This window comes from Dipodomys spectabilis, unplaced genomic scaffold (genome assembly GCF_019054845.1).
Source record: "Dipodomys spectabilis isolate Male_0828 unplaced genomic scaffold, ASM1905484v1 ptg000002l, whole genome shotgun sequence".
Lineage (NCBI taxonomy): Eukaryota > Metazoa > Chordata > Mammalia > Rodentia > Heteromyidae > Dipodomys > Dipodomys spectabilis.
Window position 1 is genome coordinate 60,085,959 of NW_024870679.1, and position 21,868 is coordinate 60,107,826.

At 39.1% G+C, this 21,868-nt stretch overlaps 1 protein-coding gene across 1 annotated transcript in view; it reads right to left on the reverse strand.

The window, feature by feature from the left end:
• Positions 1-18,074, reverse strand: part of Fggy (FGGY carbohydrate kinase domain containing) — a 382,280-nt gene extending 364,206 nt beyond the window's left edge. The window contains exon 1 of the mRNA XM_042682452.1: positions 17,996-18,074. The gene's annotated coding sequence lies outside the window, so the exon portion shown is untranslated. The remainder of the gene's footprint in view (positions 1-17,995) is intronic.
• Positions 18,075-21,868: the final 3,794 nt, after the last annotated feature.

The following is a 21,868-nucleotide window of genomic DNA, read 5'->3' on the forward strand; positions in this document are numbered from 1 at the left end:
CCTCAGATCTCAACCTCCTGAGAAGCTCTGCTTACAGGCAGGAGCCAGAAGTTCCTGGCTTATTCAAAGTTGTCACATAATTCTATAAGCACAGAATGTGGTAAACTAGACATGATCTGGCTCAATAATCATTCTTGATTTTATAGAATTGTGTTCTTTATTTTATCTACATCCCCCATACTGAATCAGCAACTGATTCCATTTTTAATCTGTCTCCCAGAACCAGTTAGCAGAATCCAAGTGACTTAGCTCACAACATCATCTGCAACTGATTTGGTTCCAAATCCAGATGGCGAAGGATAGGCAATACATTTAGCTTGAATGATTTCTGCTTTTCTCTCCCCGTGCTCCAGGAAGCCAGACCACACAAACATCATATTTATGTACTTTCCCTATGACCTGTGAATCAATGGTCATTTATGTTAATCAGGACTTCCTAATAATTTCAAATGATTAAAGGGAGTACAGGAGCCCACAAGGGAAAATATGCCTAGTCTGGGAAGAAAATAGAATTTCCCTTCAAACATCAAACCTACTTCTCCTCAAACATACTATCTGGATTTTTTGCTCCTATCTCAGTAAGTGTCTCTACCTTCCCCTCTGACACTGCAGCAAATATTAACAGTTGTCTTTGATTCCATGTTCAAGTGATGCTCAGATTCCCAAACTTCTCCACTATATAAATGTTCTCTTCCTTCTCTCCCTGTTGTGTTCTAGTCTCTACATATGAGTCTCTGCAGCTTTCTAACCCTCTATTTGGGTTTCAGACTGAAGAGCCCTTGCCAAAGGCACCAAGAAAGGAGGAGAATAAGGTCTGTCTCCACCTGAGGAGTCGGCTGAAACCAGGTGTATCTCTTGATCCAAAGTTATCCAGAGAGCCTTCTCTGCATGATTTCTCTTTTTAGAATCTGTTAACTATTCTTTCTCTTGTCCTGTTAGGTCTAGGGATACAACAGTCCTACTGTTATTTGCCCCAGATAATTCAGGTTACCCTTGCCTTCTGAATGGTTCCTTTGCTGAATATTATTTTAATTTGAATGCATCTTATGCTCCCTTATGACATACTTACGTTACAGGTCTGATGTGATTTAAAAAAAAAAAAAGAATGCCTGTTATCCTCAATCAGTTCCTTCATAAATTTTCTTTTAAAATTACAAATGAAAGCCTCTTCTTCCAGCCAAAGTGAAGTAACAACAAGAACTGTATTCCCTCACCAATGATTTAAGAAACAGAGAAAATAGTACGGAATTAAATGTGCCTCAGGCATCAGATATCAGGCAACAATGACTGAAGAAAAAAAAAAAAAACCTGAGGTAAATTCTGCAATTGCTCTAGCAGAAGGTTTGAGTATTCAGATCATGCCACAGTAAAGAGCCAAACCAAGAAGCCTTCCTTCATGGAGGAAACAGAGCAGAGAAGCTATGGAGAAGAGAAAGGCTAGAATCTTGGGACAGAGTGTAAGAGCAGCAAGAGCTGTGCAAGAGATTTCCAGAGAACTTGAGAGGATATTCTTCATAATCCAAGAGATAAGTAATCACTGTAACAGATGAGGAAACTGAGGCAGAAGCAAAATAAGGCACTAAAAGTAAATAGTTGGTGCATTTCAAAGAAAGCTAGCAACAATGTTTTTCCTATCAGCATGGGTAGAAAACCTTCTACCTCATGAAAGTACAGAGGATTCCCCTCAATAGTAACAAGAATGAACCCAAGATGAATGCTACTCAAGGGCACCTAAGAAAGCATAAAGAAAAACACAAAATGATCAAGTTGTTTACAAATAATATGTTCAGGCCATAGCACAAATCTCATGTGACTATTCAACAAATACAACAAAAAGTAAGAAGAAAAAATTGTAGCCCAGTAAGGTAAAAATATATAATGTCTGATCTCAAAAATTGCTTAGCATGCAAAGAAGCAAGAAAAAAAATCATCCAAAATGATAAATGATACACTTGATAGAACTGGAAGAGGAGAAAACAGTTTCCATAATGATATTTCTGAACCTAAAAGTTCATAAAGGAGATGGGCATGGTAGTGCACACCTATAATCCCAGCATACAAAGGAGAGGGAGGAGGATCTAGACTTACTTTGAGGCCAACTTGAACTATATAAACATAGTAAGTTCCAGATAAGCCTGATCTGCACAGACTGCCCACATGCTCATGCACGCATGTGCACATGCCCACATGTGCACACACACATTCAGATACATAAATCTCAACTTTCCAAAGTTGAAATTCTAAAATAATGTCTGATAGAAAAAAAAAGTAGTGACCTTCAATTAATAGGTAACAGGAACTGAAATAGGTAATAAGAACTATCAAAATATAATAAAGGAAAAATATTGTAATAAAGGAATGGAGCATCTGTGAACTTTGGAACAACATCAAAAGTCCTAAGAATTGTCAAATTGTCACAGAAGCAAAGGACAAAAAATAAGAGCCAAAAGAAATATTGGAAGAAATAACAGCCAAAATCTTCCAAATTTGAAGGAAATTATGAAACAGCATATTTTTAAAATCTCAATGAATCTGAAGCTCAAAATATGAGAAGCAAACAAAACCAAGAAACATCATAATAAGCTTTTCAAACCCATTTAAAAAAATAGAAGAAGGAAAACCTCACAAGGAGTCTCAGGGAGAAAAAGGATATTACATACAAAGAAAAAAGGTAAGAATGACAACAAATTTCTCATCAAAATACTGCAAGCTAGAAGACAATAGAACATGGTCCTTGAAATATAAAAAGGAAGATGCTTTCCATGTAAGTTCTTTACAGCAGAAGAAAATATTTCAAAACTCAAGGTAAAATAATTTTTTCAGACATCATACAAAAGGGGGAAAAATCACCATCAGCAGAACTGCACTACAGGAAGCAGGGAGAAAAATGACATTGCAGAGAAATCTGGACAGGTTAAAAAGCATAGCGTAATTATATAAGTAAGTCTAAACATATTCTAAAAACAGTTTTCTTAAATTTCTTAAGGTAATAATTGATTTAAGTTAATTTAAAAACCATGAATTTAAGATTTAAATGCATTTAGAAGCAAATCAGGAGCACAAAGTCTAAGAGGAAAGAATGGGAGCGAAGAATATGATACATACTCTTAAACATTTGTTGTATATGTATTCATAGAGGATCACTGACTCTGATAAGTTAAAGATGACTGCTATAATCCCTAAAGTGACAACTAAAGTAATTACAAAAAGATGGAATGAATAATCTGCAAAAAGACAGAATAAGAAGGAAAAGGGAATAAAATATAGATGGGAAAAATGGAAGAAAAATAACAAGGTGGTGATTTGAAATCAACTGTATTAAGTAAAATAGTCTAAACATCCCCAGTTACCAGATTGGGGATTTACTGGATTATCAGAGCTTGTTTTTATTTAGTGTAACTAAATGCTGTTAAGAGAAACCCACTAGAGGTAGGCACCAACAGCTAATGACTGACTATAATCTTAGTTACTCAGGAGTCTGAGATCAGAGGATCACAATTCAAAGCCATTGTGGGCAGAAAAGTCCTCAAGATTCCATCTGTATTTAACCAGCAAAAGGCCTGGCTGGATATATATAGCTCAAGGGTTAGATCATCAGCCAAGAGCAAGAAAACTGAAAGAATACAAAGCACTGAATTCAAACACCAATACTGGCAAATAAAGGAAGAAATAAAAAAGAAAATGAAGGAAGGAGGATGGGAGGAAAGAAGGGAGAGGAAGACAAAGGGAAGGAGCGAAAATGGAGGGAGAGAAATAAGGAGGGAGAGAAAAAAGAGGAGGAAGGAATAAAGGAGGAAAGGAACAATATAATATCAATAATTAAATATAAATAAATTTTCAAATCAAAAGATATAGAATAAAAGAAAAGGGCTCAACTACATATAGCCTGTAATAGATTCACTTCACCTTTAGGAACATATATAGGTTGAAAGTGATAAGAGAGAAAAAAATATTTCATGAAGATGGAAAAACAATTAGTAGGAGTAGCTATGCTTAACCCTGACAAAACAGTCTTTAAATCAAAATAGTAACAAGAGACAGTAAGGGTATTTTGTAATGATAAAGAAGTGAGTTCAACAGGATATAGCAATTCAACTACAAATATACCAAACATCAGACCACTAAATACTTAAACAAATATTAACAGATGTGAAGGAAGAAATGTAGAGAAAAACAATAAGAAACTATTGGATTTGAACTACAGCTAGATCAAATGAACCCAAAAGACCTTTTTAGAACACTTTTCCATTCTCCCCAAAGGCACACTAGACACCCTCCAGGACAGCTCATATCTTAATCCTCAAAACAAATATTAACAAAGTTAAGAAAACTGAAATCATTATCAAGTAAAATCGACAAATACATTGAAATTACACATACAAGGGAAATTAAGTGAAAGAGAGAAATCAAGAAATACCTTCAGATTCAATTGGAAACAACATGCAAAACCTTATAGTAGGTAGTAAAAGCAGTTTTATGAGGGAAATGTATGGCTATAAATGCCTACAGATAAACAAAATTGGCTAAAAGTTTGTCTGGAAAGTGCAAGTCCCTGAGTTCAAACACTGGGAAAAAAAAGAAATGAAAACACACACAAACACACACACACACACACACACACACACACACACACACACACACACACTCTTAAGAGTTCATCCTAATAGAAGTTGTGAAATTGTTCAGAATATACTGTGAGCATCTATGGAATTATCACAATGAAACCTCCTGGTACTATTAATGTAAGGTAATAAAAGAAAATCATTCAACATAATCAAATGAGTAACCATCTTGTAATATAAGAATGGTATACCATATGCAAACCAGTAAGTGTGATATCACATTAACAGATTAAAGGATAAAATCATATGATCATCTCAATAGATTCAGCAAAAGCATAAGGCAAAATTCACATACTTTCCTGATAAACTATCAACAAATGGGATATAGAAAGAATATACCTCAAGTTAAGAAAGGCCAAATATGATAGTCATATAGTCCTGTTATCAATGCTGAGGAATTGGACAAACTTCTTCCAAAGAAGACCTACTAAATGCCCAATTGGGAAATAAAAAGGTGCTTACCATAACTAGTCAATGAGATATCACCCCACACTTGTTATAAAAGTCTAAGGATAACCAGCATTGGTGTGGGAAAAAAGAGAACCTATATACTTCTGCTAGTGGGAAGATAATCCATAAAGCTTTTAAGAACACCACTATGGAGGTCTCTAGAAGAAAGAAAAATTATAAATATATCTATCATACAATCTAGCAATCTTACTTCTGACTCTATAGCCAAAAGAAACATAATCACAATCTTAGAAGTGTCTAAACACTTATGATTGCTGTAGCATCATTCACAGTAGCCAAAAGAAAAAAGAAAAAAATTAATGTCCACAGGTGAATGAACAGAGGGAAATGTGGTACATACATAAAATAGAATACTACTTAGCTTCCAAAATGGATTATCCACCATGTTCAACAACATGGATGAACCTAGATAGAAAATCAAACATAGCCCTCCACACCCAATCACAAATCAAAGATATAGGGGAAAAAACCCTCTACTGAATATTCTCTTGTTATTTCCTAAAGCACAGAGTATGACAACTATTTATACGTCCTTTACATTGTATGGATATTACAAGTATTATGGATATAATTTAAAGCATACAGGAGAAAGAGAACTGGAGGAATGATAGAAGGATGGTATAATTAGGAATGAAGTGTAAATGTGTGGAAATATAGCAATGAAATCTTCCCCCAGTATTACTAATATAAGTCAGTGTGTCAAAATACACAGAAGGTTATGCATAGGATACATAGGATACTATACCACTTTAATTAAGAAACTTGAGCATGGTAAGTTTGGGGATCTGCATAGAAGTAATCCTCCACAAATAATCAGTGACAATGAAACTGCCTGTTATTTCTTCTATACGAAATCTAAAATGTCCAACTCATTGAGACAGTACATGGTTGTGGTTGCCAAGAGCTGAGTGTGGGAGGTATGAGATATCAGGCAAAGAATACAAAGTTCAACTTAAAAGATGAACAATTTTTTGACGTCCAATTACAAGACTGGTAACTAAAGTTAATCATAATTCATTGTGTATCTGACATTTGCTAAGAGAGTAGAGCTGAAGTGTTTTCCTCACAAAAGGAAAAGAATAATTGTGAGAGTTCCGGGAAGATGGCGGAGGAGAAGCTGGAATCTGAACAAGCTCTCGCATAGAAAGCAGTTTTAGAGTTCCAGTGAACAGTCCTAAGCCAGAGAATCTCACCAAGTGTGCCATCACAGGACAGAGAGTTAGTCAAGAGAGGGGAAGCCAAGACAAGGAGACACATCTGACCGCCTGCCAGCAGCCGCGGCGGCGGCGGCGGCGGCAGGGTCGCAGCAGCTACCGCAGCCGCGGCCATACCTGAGCGCTCACACAGAGAGTCCGGGACGAAGGAGCCAGACGCAGAGGGCGAGAGGATTCTACTCAACACCAGCAAGAACCGACAAGGAGCGGACAACTTCATCCTGCACTTTGCAGACCAGAGACGACCCAGGATCCAAGACTCGGCGTGAGTAGCCCCACTTCCTCACTCCTTCTCAGGGAGCAGAGGAGGGAAGGCCACCCCTCCCCCCCCAGCACCGGTGATCTCCATCTTGGATACCGACAAAGCTCAGAGGAGCTGCTAGCTCCAACTCAGGCCTTGGAATAAAACGAGTCATTTAACAGGTCACAAGAACTTAACGGCGAAGTGACCTGCCAGACTCAGCTCCATCCAGGGAAAAGTCACCCAGCTCAGGCACCAGCCATTGGAGTGGCTTTCCTCACTGGGTAACCAGAGCCAGAGGCTGCCCCTCCCTCTAGCAGCCTCCACAATCAATTGAAAAACAGAAACCCTGAGAATGGCTCCAGGGTGGGCTCTGTGAATTTTTCACAAAATAGCCCCAGGGAAAAGCTACTGTTTGTTGAAAGGCCTCAACTCTACCAGAACCTAGCCTCATCACCCCTCTTTTGTGATTCTCAAAGCAGATCACCCTCCCATTAAACTAACCTGGGAGGGGGATCTCAAAATCTTGGGTAAAGCAGAGCATTTTTCTGCCTGTTCGAACAAACTGACTTAAGAAACCAATCAAGCCACAGGACCTCAAGCTGACCAGAGACTCCAACAAGAGGCTGGTAACAGACAAAAGGGAGATACAGGATTCTTCCCACCCCTCCCAAAAAAAAATCAAAAAAAAAAAAATCAAAGAACTTTTTTTTTCTTCTTTTCTTTTTTCTTTTTTTTTTTTTTTTTTTTTTTTTTGGTACCTTATATATATAAAAATTTTTTTTCCTTTTCTAAAACTTTTATTAATCTTTAATTTTTGCCTTTTTTGAAAAAATAATTGTTTTCCAGTAACTTTTTTTTCCTCTTATAATTTTTATTTTAGGAATACGTGAATGTACGTTTTCCTTTCTTTTCTTGTCTTCTCTCTTTTTATTTCTTTCTTTCTTAATTATCTTTTTGTTTTTTGTCTAGCTCTACTGAACTTCTGATCTTTTTTTTTCTCCCTTTCTTATCCTTTTCACCTTTTCCTTTCTTTTGTTCTTCTGTATGTGCCTTAACTCTTGTCCTGCACATCCTGATAAACCCATAGTTAACTAGTAGACCCTATCCCCCATTGTGTACACACTTAATCCACAAATTTATTACTCAATCCAAAACCTCTGAGACTTAAATTCCTTAATAGCAGTACTACCTCTTTATACCTATATAATATTTTAAGCATTTTTTAAGTTTTTCACATCTCCTCTATCTCCCTCCTGTTTTCTCATTATATTCACATTCCTCTCTAAATAGATGGTCTTTCAATCTCCATAACTATATTAATTTTTACGTTTCTAATTTTTTTTCTGGTCTCTTTTCATTTCCCTTTACCTTTCTTCTTTTTCTCTCCCTCTCTACTTGCATCCTACCCAACCTATTTCCTGCATTGAGATTAGGACATAGTTAACTCTCCCTGTGCCTCCCCACACCAATCTATTCCTAATTTTTACCCACATCTCTCCCTAACCCTAAAAATTTCTGGTTTCCCAAATTCTTCTCTGCGGTTCGAAGCCCATTAACATATAGTTGTTTGATGTTGAATAGATGTATCTGTTGAACTAGATTGTATCTGTAGACTATTGACTGTATAAATGCAAACGTTGGTTGATGGTTGCCTTAAGATAGTGTTCTAGCACAAAACTGGTGCTATTTTCATCTCAAATGGGCAGAGTAAGCCGAAAAAACACAAGAAAAATGGCAAATCCAGGTATCTCAATTCCCAATCTTGATAATCAGGGGTCAGATCAGATAATGAACAATCCAGAGGAGAGTTCCCAAATAGCTCTACAAACACTGGTGGCAAATATGATAAATGAGAAGTTTGACAACTTACAAAGGACTCTGTATGAGCGTGATAGGGAGAGAGAGGAGGCATCCCAAAAGTTTATGCAGGAATATCATAAGCGTGAGGAAGCTACTCAAAAAATGATACAGGATTTGCGTGAACAACTTGAGAATACTCAAAGAGAAAGGGAGGAATGGCGTGAGCAGGCTGAGAACACTCAAAGAGAACTGCAGGAATCCCAGGAACGGGAGGAAAGAGAACTGCAGGAATCCCACAAACGGGAGGAAGCTAATCAAAGAGTAATTCAGGAATTGAGAGACCAGGTAGAGAACACACAAAGATCAGTAAAGGCATTCATGGAATCCATTAACAAAGAGCTGAAGGAAGTCAGGGAGACCACAAAGGGAATGCTGAATGGAACCCAACAGAAGGAATGGGAGTCCAAAGAAATCATAACCAATCAACTAAGTGATTTGAGAACAAACACTGAACACCAAATTAAGGAAGTAAAGAAATTCATACAAGACCTAAAACAGAGCTTCAACAAAGAACTTGAAGCCATCAAAGCTGACCAATTAGAAGGAAAAGAGATAAAAAACAAAGTAGAGAGTCTTGACAGCAGGTTAGACCATGCAGAAGATCGAATCTCAGGGATTGAAGACAGCCTAGATATTATAGAGAAAGAACATACAACCATCCAAGACAAGTCCAAGAAGTATGATAGATCTATTCAACACCTAGAAGACACCATCAGAAGGCCTAATCTAAGGATAATGGGTGTAGAGGAGCACCTAGAAACAGAAGTTAATGGTCTAGGAAATTTGTTTAACAGGATCCTAGCAGAGAACTTCCCAAACATACAAAAAGATAGGCCTATTCAGATACAAGAAGCTTTTAGAACCCCAAATAGACCAGACCAGAATAGGACATCCCACCGTCACATTATAATCCACACAGGATCAACTCAGACCAAGGAAAAGATCCTTAAAGCTGTCAAGGAGAAAAGGTTAATCACCTATAAAGGGAAACCAATTAGAATCACCTCAGATTTCTCAGCAGAGACAATCAAAGCAAGAAGAGCCTGGAATGATGTATGCCATGCCCTAAAAACAAACAACTATCAACCAAGAATACTGTACCCAGCTAAACTCTCCTTCATAACTGAAGGCCAAATAAAAACCTTCCATAGCAAAGAAAAATTGAAACAATACATCTCCACCAAACCAGCCCTACAAAAGATTCTTAAAGATGTCCTACACATAGAAAACCAACAAGACCGCAACAAAGGCCAAGAAACTGCACCCAAACTGAGAATCCAAGAACCATAGGAAGAACCTAGTTTTCGCAGCCCCCAAGAAGGTGGATAACATGGCAGGAACTCCCAAATACCTCTCAGTCCTATCTCTTAATGTTAACGGACTGAACTCTCCAATTAAGCGACATAGACTGTCTAGTTGGATTAAAAAACAAGACCCTTCTATCTGCTGCCTGCAGGAGTCACATCTTGCCCGTAAAAACAAACACATTTTCAATGTTAAAGGCTGGAACAAAATCTACCAAGCAAACGGCCCCCATAAACAGGCGGGAGTTGCAATCTTAATATCAGATAAAATAGACTTCAAATTAAAATTCGTGAGAAGAGATAAAGAAGGTCGCTACATACTAATTAAAGGATCTCTCCTTCAGGAGGATATTACAATTCTAAATATCTATTCGCCAAACAATGGAGCACCCAAATTTATCAAAGAAACACTACTTTCCCTCAAATCCCATATAGATCCAAAGACATTAATTGTTGGGGATTTTAACACACCACTCTCCCCACTAGATAGATCAACTCGGCAAAAACTCAACAGAGAAACTGCAGATCTAAACAGCTGCATAGATCAACTAGACTTAACAGACATCTACCGAACATTTCACCCAGCAGCATCAGAATACACGTTTTTCTCAGCAGCACATGGAACGTTTTCTAAAATAGACCACATTTTAGGCCACAAAGCAAACTTGTCTAAATTCAGAAACATTGAAGTTATACCTTGCATTCTCTCTGACCACAAGGGAATAAAATTAGAACTCAACACCAAAAGCCACCAAAGAAAGTCCAGTATCACATGGAGGCTGAACAACACACTGCTGAATCAAGAGTGGGTCATGGAAGAGATTAGAAAGGAAATTCAAATGTTCATGCTATTCAACAAAAATGAACACACAAATTACCAGCTCCTCTGGGACACAGCAAAGGCAGTACTCAGAGGCAAGTTTATAGCTCTGAGCTCCCATATCAACAAATTGGAGAAATCTGAAACTAGCAATTTAATGACACATCTAAACCTCCTTGAAAAAGAGCAGCAAGATAAACCCCAATCCAGTAGACGGAAAGAAATAATCAAAATTAAATCAGAATTAAATGAATTAGAATCCAAAAAAACTATAGAAACAATCAACAAAACAAAGAGTTGGTTCTTCGAAAAACTTAACAAAATTGACAGACCCTTAGCAAATCTTATCAGAAAAAGAAGAGAACACACCCAAATTAATAAACTCAGAGATGAAAATGGAAACATCACCACGGAAACAATCAAGATTCAGAACATTATAAGGGAATACTTCTCAAAACTTTATGCTAATAAGTTTGAGAACTTGACAGAAATGGACCTTTTCCTAGCAAATATTGACATGCCAAAAATAAACCAAGATGAGTTAAACCAGCTTAACAGGCCCATATCAAGCATTGAAATAGAAACAGCAATAAGAGACCTCCCAGCTAAGAAAAGTCCAGGACCAGATGGTTTTACAGCGGAATTTTACAAGGCCTTCAAAGCAGAGCTCACACCAATACTCCTCCAACTCTTCAATGAAATTGAAAGAGAAAGCTCACTACCGAACACATTCTATGAAGCCATCATAACCCTCATCCCAAAACCAGGCAGGGACTCATCAAAGAAAGAGAACTATAGACCCATTTCTTTGATGAACATTGATGCAAAACTTCTCAACAAAATTTTGGCCAATCGACTTCAACAATTCATCCAAAAAATCATACACCACGATCAAACAGGATTCATTTCAGGGATGCAAAGCTGGTTCAATATACGCAAATCAATTAATATTATTCATCACATCAACAGGAGCAAGAATAAGAACCACATGGTTATCTCAATAGATGCAGAAAAAGCATTCGACAAGATCCAACACCCCTTTATGATGAAGGTTTTGGAAAAATTAGGAATCCATGGAACATTCCTCAATACGATAAAGGCTGTATATGACAAACCTACAGCCAGCATTATACTCAATGGTGAAAAACTAAAGCCATTTCCTCTTAACTCAGGAACAAGACAAGGATGCCCACTCTCTCCACTTCTCTTCAATCTAGTATTAGAATGCCTAGCTACAGCAATAAGACAAGATGCAGACATAAAGGGGATCCAAATAGGGAAAGAAGAAATAAAACTCTCCCTCTTTGCAGATGACATGATCTTGTATTTAAAGAATCCCATAGACTCCACTCCCAAATTACTCAAGCTGATTCAAAACTTCGGCAAAGTAGCAGGTTATAAAATTAACCCCCAAAAATCAATGGCTTTTCTGTATGCCAACAATGAGAAAAGTGTGGCTGAAATTAGGAAAGCAACTCCATTTGTAATAGCCCCACAAAAAATAAAATACCTAGGAATTAACTTAACTAAAGAAGTGAAGGACCTCTATGATGAAAACTTTAAAATCTTGAAAAAGGAAATCAACACAGAACTTAAAAAATGGCAAAACCTCCCATGCTCCTGGATTGGAAAGATTAACATCGTGAAAATGGCAATACTTCCCAAGGCTATCTACAAATTCAACGCAATACCTATCAAAATTCCACCCTCATTCTTCAAGGAAATAGAAGAGGCAATCCAAAAATTCATATGGAACAATAAAAGACCCCGAATAGCAAAAACGCTCCTGAATGGAAAGAACACTGCTGGAGGAATATCAATACCAAACTTCAAACTCTACTATAAAGCCATAGTAATCAAAACAGCTTGGTATTGGCATAAGAACAGACCTCAGGACCAATGGAATAGAATTGAAAACCCAGAAATGAACCCACAGACCTATAGCCATCTAATCTTCGATAAGGGAGCTAAAACAATAGAATGGAAGAAAGACAACCTCTTCAGTAAATGGTGCTGGCAAAATTGGTTAACTACATGTAGAAAACTTAAGCTAGATCCTTATATATCACCCTGCACCAGAATCAACTCCAAATGGATCAAAGACCTTGAACTCAAAGCAGACACTCTGAAAACATTACAGGATGGAATAGGAGAAACCCTAGGTCTCCTTGGCTCAGGCCGAAATTTTCTGAATAGAGACCTGGAAACACAACAAATCAAAGAAAGGTTGGACAAATGGGATTGCATAAAGTTGCAGAGCTTCTGCAGGGCAAATGACATAGCTAGCAAGATCAATAGAAAGCCCACGGATTGGGAGAAGATCTTTACTAGCCATACAACGGACAAGGGTCTCATATCTAAAATATACTTGGAACTCAAAAAATTAAACCCCCCAACAACAAATCCTCAAAGAAACAACTGCCCAATAAATAAGTGGGCGAAAGACTTAAAGAGAAACTTCTCTGAAGAAGAAAGAAGGATGGCCAATAGACACATGAAGAAATGTTCAACATCCCTAGCCATAAAAGAAATGCAAATCAAAACAACATTGAGATATCACCTCACTCCAGTTAGAACGGCAAAAATCAAGAACTCTAACAACAACAGATGCTGGAGGGGATGTGGACAGAAAGGAACCTTAATTCATTGTTGGTGGGAATGTAAACTTGTTCAACCACTTTGGAAAGCAGTATGGAGGTTCCTCAAAAGACTCCACATAGAGCTCCCCTATGACCCAGCAATCCCACTTTTGGGCATTTACCCTAATGTTTACAAACAAGACCACACTAAAGCTACCAGCACAACTATGTTTATTGCAGCATTATTTACCATAGCTAAGATATGGAACCAACCCAGATGCCCCTCAGTAGATGAATGGATCAAGAAAATGTGGTATATATACACAATGGAATTCTATGCCTCCATCAGAAAGAATGACATTGCCCCATTTGTTAGGAAATGGAAAAACTTGGAAAAAATTATATTAAGTGAAGTAAGCCAGGCCCAAAGAAACGTAGGTCCCATGGTTTCCCTTATTTGTAATATCTAGTGTATGTATGAGTCAAGCGGAAAAGGTCAGATAATGTGATGTCAGGAAAATGAACCCTTAGATGTGTATTTTAATGTTTTTTTCTTTCATGCATGTGTTTCTAACACATTTATAAGATTACCTCTTTGTTGCTTTGTATGTCCCTCCCCCACAGTATAACCCTTGCTTTCACTATATTTGATGTCAGTATAACTTGTGGAGGAGATGGGGAAAAACCAGTTGTTTAAGGATACAGGTGGACCTGTTGCAACAATGAGAAGTACAAGTTGTCATGTCCAAAACGAACTTTACAATGTTGGTGGGGGGGGGGGGGGGGGGCTGGGGGGAGGGAGGAAGGAGAAGGATTGGGATTAGGGGGGGAGGGGGGAGGCTGGGAAGGGATGTGAAGGATAAACAAAGGAGGAGGCTGCAATGCTTGGTAAGAAATGTACACATTATCCTGCCCATGTAACTGTAACTCCTCTGTACAGTATGTTCACAAATAAAATAAAATTAAATTAAAAAAAAAAAAAAAAAAAGAATAATTGTGAGATAATAGACCTGTCAAGTACTTTGATGGCAGTAAATATTTCAAAATGAAAACATAGATAAAATTCTGTTGTACAATTTGAAAGTGTGTCATTTTTATTAGTCATACTTCAATAAAGCTGGGGCAGGAGATTAAACAAATAACCTGAACAGCCCAATAATGGTTAATGCAGCACCATCCCAAAAGCTGGGCTCCAGGTAGACTCAAAGAAGGGCAAGAGTAGAGCTGACTAATACAGGCATTCTCCATTCTCGTTCATTTTCTCACTCTCATTATGTCTCTCTCTCCCTCTTTCCCTTTTCTTCTTATCCTTCTCTCTCTCTTTCTCCTTCTCCCTCTCTCCCCCTTTCTCTCCCCTTTCCTCTCCCCTCTATTTCTTTTTCTCCTTCCTTCCCTCCCTCCCTCCCTCCCCCCCCCCTCTCTCCCTCCCCCCCTTATTCATCATCAGGAACTTCTGAAACCACAAACCAATATAAATCTGTCCTGTTTCAAGTTGTTTTTCACTGGTGTTTGTCTCAGAACAGAAAGTCTTACTACCACAAATCTTATATCCATCAAATCAAATGACTTGGTACTTAACACCCTACTCCCAGAAACAAAAACAACTCCAGGCCCAGATGGCTCACTGGTAAATTCTACTAAACATTTAAGGAAAAAAATAATACCAATTTTACTTCAACTCCTATAGAAAATCGAAGAGGAAAAAATACTCCCCAGCTCATTCTATGAACCCAGAATTACCTAGAGAATAAAACTTAGAAAATGCAAGGACAGAAAACTACAAGTCAATATCCATCATAATGCTGCTAAAATCCATTAAATTTCAGCAAATATAATTCAATAATACATTAAAAGGATAATGTGATCTGACCAAATGCAATTATCTCAAGAATTCAAGATTATTTTAAAATTCAAAAACAAAATCAATGATGTAATTCATCATATCAGGTCTTTTTAACAATATGATTTCAACAGTTAACAGAAAAAGTAACTGACAAAATACAATATCCACTGCCAAGAAAAAAAAAAAAAACAGAAAAATAGGAATAGAATGAAACTTCTAAATCTAATAAAGGGCTTCTACAAAAAGAAATACAGGTAACATTCAATGATCAAAAAATAAATGGCAGTCCCTAGGATCAGGATCAAAGTAAAATCTGGTTTATCACCATCCATCCAATATGTGTAGAACTGAGACAGGAAGATTACAAGTTCCAAGACAGTAAGACCCCCATCTCAAAGGTAAAATAAATTCTCACCAGGTAACTGATGGCTTACACCTCACTACTCAGAAGACAGATCTAAGGATCACAGTTCAAAGCCAGCCTAGGTAGGAAAGACTTATCGCCCACTAACCACCAAACAGCTAAAAATGGAACTGTGGCTCAAATGTTCATGTCATAACCAAAAAATACCTTAAATCATGGATTTAAGATTAAACTAAAAACAATAAAACAACTTTAGCAAAGAGAAAAGCACGATCCATTAAAAAAACTGATTAAAAAATTGCTTTTCAAAAAATTAAACCTCATCAAATAAAACCTCATCAAATTCAGAACTCTGCCTTTTCTTGAGGGAGGGGGACTTGAATTTGGGGATCCACACTTGCTAAGCAAGCACAGTTCTACTAGGATCATTCTCCCAACCCATTATTAGTTTTAATTATATTATTATAGAAAGTTAACACCAAGAATGCATCAAAATGGGAAAAAATAATTGAACATTACATAATAAAGAACTTAAGATAACCACACTAAAGGACCTATCCAATGTTAATAAAAAGAAAATGCCCATGGTATTATTTGATAGCTCTTCATCTAGATTGTGATGGTGATTCCAAGTGATCTTGCGCTCTAACAAAACTTCTCAAGTTAGACATTAAACACATAGATAAGATATTCCTCAATAAAGCTGCTACAAAGTACCCAGTTGAAAATATCCTCTCTCTTTCTTGATTGCTTCTTTATCCTCTCTTCACTTAGTAATCCATCCCTAACCATCCTCATTGCCATAATTGTCACCCTAACCAATATCTCACTGGCATGACTACTATACTCTCTAGCCTTCCCTACTCTATCCTCCACCATGCAGCCAGAACTAACTTTCTAACATAAATACCCAGTGCATCACTGACTGCCTTAGAGATTGATTTCAAACTCCCTCAAGAAGATTCACTAGACCTTCAAATCTGGCACTTTCACTTTTCTTTGTCTCCTATCTGAGGATGTCTCACCTCACCCTGTCCTGCCCAGGCTTACAGATCAAGTATATTGCATTACTAAATGAAAGCTTGAAAGCAGAGATAAAGACTCTTACCATCTTTACTTCCCCAGGGAATACCACAGTGTTGAGCCCAGAGTGTGTGCCATGAGTGAATAAATAAATGAAGAGTTGAGTTGGAGGACCTCTTCAATACCACTGGGTTTGATTCTAGGTCCTTCTATTACAAAAAGACAGACAGGTGGGAAGTTAAGTGCCCTCTGTAGTACAATCTAGTAAAATAATCATTTCAAATCCCTTGGAGAAGTGAAGTGGGGCCAGGGGGAGCTAAAATCTACCTGTGGGTTTAAGAGCAGGACATATTACCTTAAATTATTTTAAAAGCAGATGGTAATTGACTGTGATTTGAACTAAGTAAAAGGTTAGGGAAAGGGAACCTTATTCGGGAAAAAAACAGAAGGCCCACGACAAAAATTAACAGGCTGGAAGAAGGCCAGTTTTCCCAGTAAGTTTCTCAACTTTAGCTAGAAAAGCTCTCAATATTCTACTCTCTGGGTTATTCTCATCTCCCAAAGTTTTGACTTCCAAATCCAGCCAGGGAGTCTTCCTTCCTCTCATAATCAGTCTCCAAGCTCTTCTCACCCTCTCTGTTAAATCCCTCAAATCATCTTGAAGAAGAGGCATCTGGGCCGCCCACTATGTGGTCCCCCTCAGCTGGCCCCTGCTAGAGCCAGGCCAGTAGCCATCAGGTCAGGGGCCAAGCATGAGGACCTCATTAGCACAAGACTCCCAGAAGACAGAGCAGCAGTCATCTGGCTGGAAGACTCAGCAAAACATGGGGGGGGGGGGGGGGGGGGGGAGGGGGGAGGGGGAATCAGGACATACACTTGGTGCATCATAGACAGGAAAAGGGAGAAGAGTAAGCAAAAGTCAAGGAAAAAAATCTAGCCACGAACTGAGAGGTCCCTTCTTATTGACTGGCCATTCAAAAGCACAATGGCATGGAGCCTTCAGAACTGACATCTGAAACGCATTCTCTCATAGCTTGGTCTTATCTGAGTCTTTCACTTAGGGATGAAAGTAAGTGTTAAGACATACTAGGTGATTTTAGTGGAAAAGAGCTCATGGTTAGGAAAATTCACCAGGCTGCATCCTGTGGACTCTCAACCAGGACGGGAAGGAGGGGCATCCATAAAAATGGAAACCTTTCCTATCTAGGAGATCTGAGCCCAAGGATGATCCCATCCACACCAACTTGCGCCTCAAACACGATCACAAGCTGCTGCAAGGCTCTCCAGGCACAAGTAGCATGGGTCTTGTACAGAAGGCCTGAGCAGCCAGACTTGAGTGAAAAGTCTCCAGAAATGCCTGGGTTGGAGGAAAGAGAGCAACTGAGTCAACAGGCCGGCAGTGGGAAAGACGGACGCTGCTTCCAGACAGCTCCAGGCCAGCCCTTCCCCGGAGGGCAGCCGCCTCCCCCAGGGGCGGGCAGGAGCGACTCCGGGGAACCGAGGCCTGGCGGGAGTGAGACTCAAGAGATGGGAGTGGAGAGCGCGAAGAGGCAAGCACAGGCCCACGGGCTGGCGGGCTACGGAACCTTCTCCTGGCCTTGCAAGCGGAGGCCCCGGGTGCCCACGTGCGACTGGGGGGAGAGTCACTTACTTGTCCAATCGGAAATTACATTCTAGCTAGCGGGGCCTGCCGGCGGCGGCGCCGAGAACCCCTGCTCCCCCGCAGGGCGGTCCCGCGCAGCCCGTGGCCCCGCCCCACGCCGGCCACGCCCCCGTGGGGGCCGAGGCCGCTGTAAGGCGCTTCCCGATTCGCCCTTTAAACCGGATTCACGATTGGCCAGCGCCGGTCAGCCCCGCCTGCTCCCATCCCAAAGCCCAATGGGGCGTGGACCACCCACTTCCTGGCTCCTCCCTCCCCGCCCTGGCGGGGTGGAGGCGTGGCTTTGTCCGCCTCGGCTGGGGCTGTCCCCCTCCCTCTGGGGTTCATCTCCCGCGGGATTCCCGGGAGCAGCTCCGCAGCCCACGACGGTCTCAAGTGTGCTTCCTGTAACCCCGCTCCTCAGGCGCTCGCTGAGCTAGTCTCCATGAAATCCAAGCAATTCCTGAACACTTACTTGGTGCCAGGCCTTGTTCTCCCTGCCGAACAGGATTTCACTTTTCTAACCCTGTGGCTTACACACTCAGTGTGTAAGATCTCCAGGAGGGACGGGAGTTTTTACAGTGTGGTAGGGACCAGACACATCAACCTAATAATCCCCATGTCCCTAACTTTTCCAGTGAGCTACTTGTTCTTCTGCTTACTTATCCATGCAGGGAGTCCAGAACACTTAGCTTTTCCTAAGAAACCAGAGGACAAATTCCTCCTGTACTCCTATCTAAACTATTTCCATTTTAAAAAAAGGGGGGGAGGGTAGGAAGGTAGGTTTCTTGGCTAAAGGAACTTGAGATTTAGGAGTCTTGAGTGCAAAATCTTTGTTCTCCTACAAAGGAGGCTGAGGCTCAGGAAAAAGAACATCTTTCCCAGAACACACTAGATGTGGAAAGAGTCGTTGAAATTACTTCACTGAGGCACTCTTGTGTGCCAGATTGTCTGCTATCTATACAATAACTCCCAAAGTAAGCAGATGCTCTTTACTTGGACTCATATGTGAGGACCCTGGCTTAGTGAGGCTGACAGCACACAGTCCATGGTAAGTGTTACAGGCATGTTGAAAATCTGGGTCTGGATTTCCTTACATTTCCAACAGTTATCCAAAGAACTGGCTGAAGACTCAGATCTATTACTTAGCACCATGTGAATCAAGTGTACAAAAAGAAAAACAACATTAATTAAGCCCACCTCATCTTCCCAGAGCATTATAAAGAAAAAATGAAATAACAGATAATCAGATGATTTACAAAACATCAAATCTTCCTCTGTGGACCCCAGGAGTGGAATAAGTCAAATGTGTTGATTGTCTCATACGCTATGGCAGGAGGTCTTCACTTGGCTAGACTTGAATGAGTGTGAATTTGCTGTCTGGCCTTTATGGATGGTTCTCTCTCTAGGTCTTTAGGTATTCATCTTTAAAAAAGGTTTTCCTCTTATGGCCATACTATCCAATAGCAACAATAGAATAGTAGCTGGAACTTCACCAGCCATTCTGGATTACCAAAGGACCTCAGAAATTAAAGCCACAAATGGTAAAGCAATAAAGAATGGACAAATAAATCAAGAAAATATGCCATATATATGCAATGGAATTTTACTCATCTATAGAAAGAATGATATATCATTTGCAAAGAAATGGATGGACTTGGAAAAAATAAGAGTGAAATAAGTCAGGCCCAAAGAGACAAAGGACCCATGTTTTCTATCCTATGTGGAAGTTAGATATAATATACATATGTGTGTGGGGACTTGTATGCATATGTACATAAACGTATTAACCAAAGCATGGTTATAGACAAATTCTCAGGAATTTGTCTATTAAAAAATAAACTGTCTTCCCCAGGCCCCTTTTCCCTTTTCCACTTTCACCCTGGGATGACCAGCTTCTGTTGAATCCATACAGCAGAAAATGGACTAAATGCTTCAAGATAGTCACGAAGAGCAGATCAGGGAAGAATTCAAATGATGTTACTCCTTAGAACAACTAACTCACATCTAACAAAATAAATGCCAGGAAGTTGACACTTGAGATGGGAGTGGAGGGAAGAGGAGGAAGGTAGACAATAAACAGACAATGTGGGGGGAAATGAAACCAGGAAAATTGATTTGGGAGGAATGGGGGGGAACTATGAAAGGATAATATTGATCAAGATGACTTGTTCTCATAAACTGACGTGTTGAGTGGTAACCCCTCTGCATAACTACTTAAAAATAACAAAAAAAAGGTAAGACGCATTTCTAATACCACGCAATTACCAGATCAGATCATTTCCAAGTGCCCATTCTAGAGTTAAACAAGAAGAAAGGACTCTCTCTATGTAAGGCACTTTGAGTTTGTGTTTTCTGTCACATGGAACCTTACCTAATGAAAACACACTTAGATTCTTTACATCTTGGAACCCTTACAGCAACTGAATAAAGTGCTACCTGTAGAAATCAGCCTAGAAAGTATAACTTGTTACAACTCATCCAACCAAAAGTGGCCAAGCTGAGATTCCAACTTAGGCCTGTGGACAATTCTCATTCTCTTTTGCAATTATGATAATTTCCTATTATGAATGAATGAATCATCTCTCACTCCATTACATTAATTTATTTCAGAGGTTTGGAAATCACTTTTGCAAAGGACCAAACAGTTAATATTTTAAACTTTGTAGGCTATATAGTCCCTGTTGTGACCACTCAACTCTAGTTTGTATTGTATATGCAACCAAAGACAATAGCAAATGATTGGGTGTGAGTATGTTTCAGTGAAACTTCCTTAATAAAAGCAGGCAGTGGACTGATGAGGCCCACGTACCAGCCTGTGATTTGTTCAATTCTTATGCTCAATCATAAAAGCATATTGGAAGTGTTACAGAAGATGGGGGTTGTGACACTAAAGGCATGCTCACAACATGGCCCAACATAAAACTGAGTGACATACTGGTTTGGTTTGTGTTTTTTTTTTTTTTTTTTTGGTCGGTTGTGGGGCTGAACTATGATCCTGGGCGCTATCCCTCAGCTTTTCAGCTCAAGGCTAGTGCTCTACCACTTGAGCCACAGCGTCACTTCCGGCTTTTTTCTTTTTGTTTATGTGGTGCTGAGGAATTGAAACCAGGGTCTCGTGCATGCAAGGCAAACGCTCTACCACTAAGCCACCTTCCCAGCTCCGTGACATACTGGTTTAAAGAAAAACTCAAATACTGCAAGATCAGGCTGTGTGTTCATATCTGCCATTGTGATAGTTTGAATGTGTCCCCCAGAAAGCATGTGTTAAAAATGTGATTGTCAGTGTAATAGTGTTGAAAGCAGGGCCTAATGAGCAGTAACTAGACCGTGGGGACTCTGTCTGAAGAAATGGATTAATTCTGAAATCTCAGGAATTTGTCTATTAAAAAATAGACTATTTTCCCCAAGCTCCTTTTCCCTTTTCCACTTTCACCCTGGGATGACCAGTTTCTGTTGAAACCACACAGCAGAAAATGGACTAAATGTTTCAAGACAGTCACTGAGAGCAGATCAGTGTCCTGGATAACTCCTAGTGGTCTCTCTCCTCTTTCTCCTCTTTTCCTCTATTACTTTCTCATATATATATATATATATATATGTATATATATATATATATGGGAAAGAAAAATTATATTATATTATATTATATTATATGTTATATATAACATATATTTTTAATATCTCTCTAACTCCCTTTTTCTCATATGCATATATACATATATGTGTGTCTATGTATATATACATGCAAATATTGTCCATATTTCTCTGATGTCTATGACTACAGGGAGGCTAAGAAGAGAAGCTATATGTAATCATATTTTGAAAAGAAATGGATATTATCCACTCATATATACCCCTATCCCAGAATATAGCAGATACCTC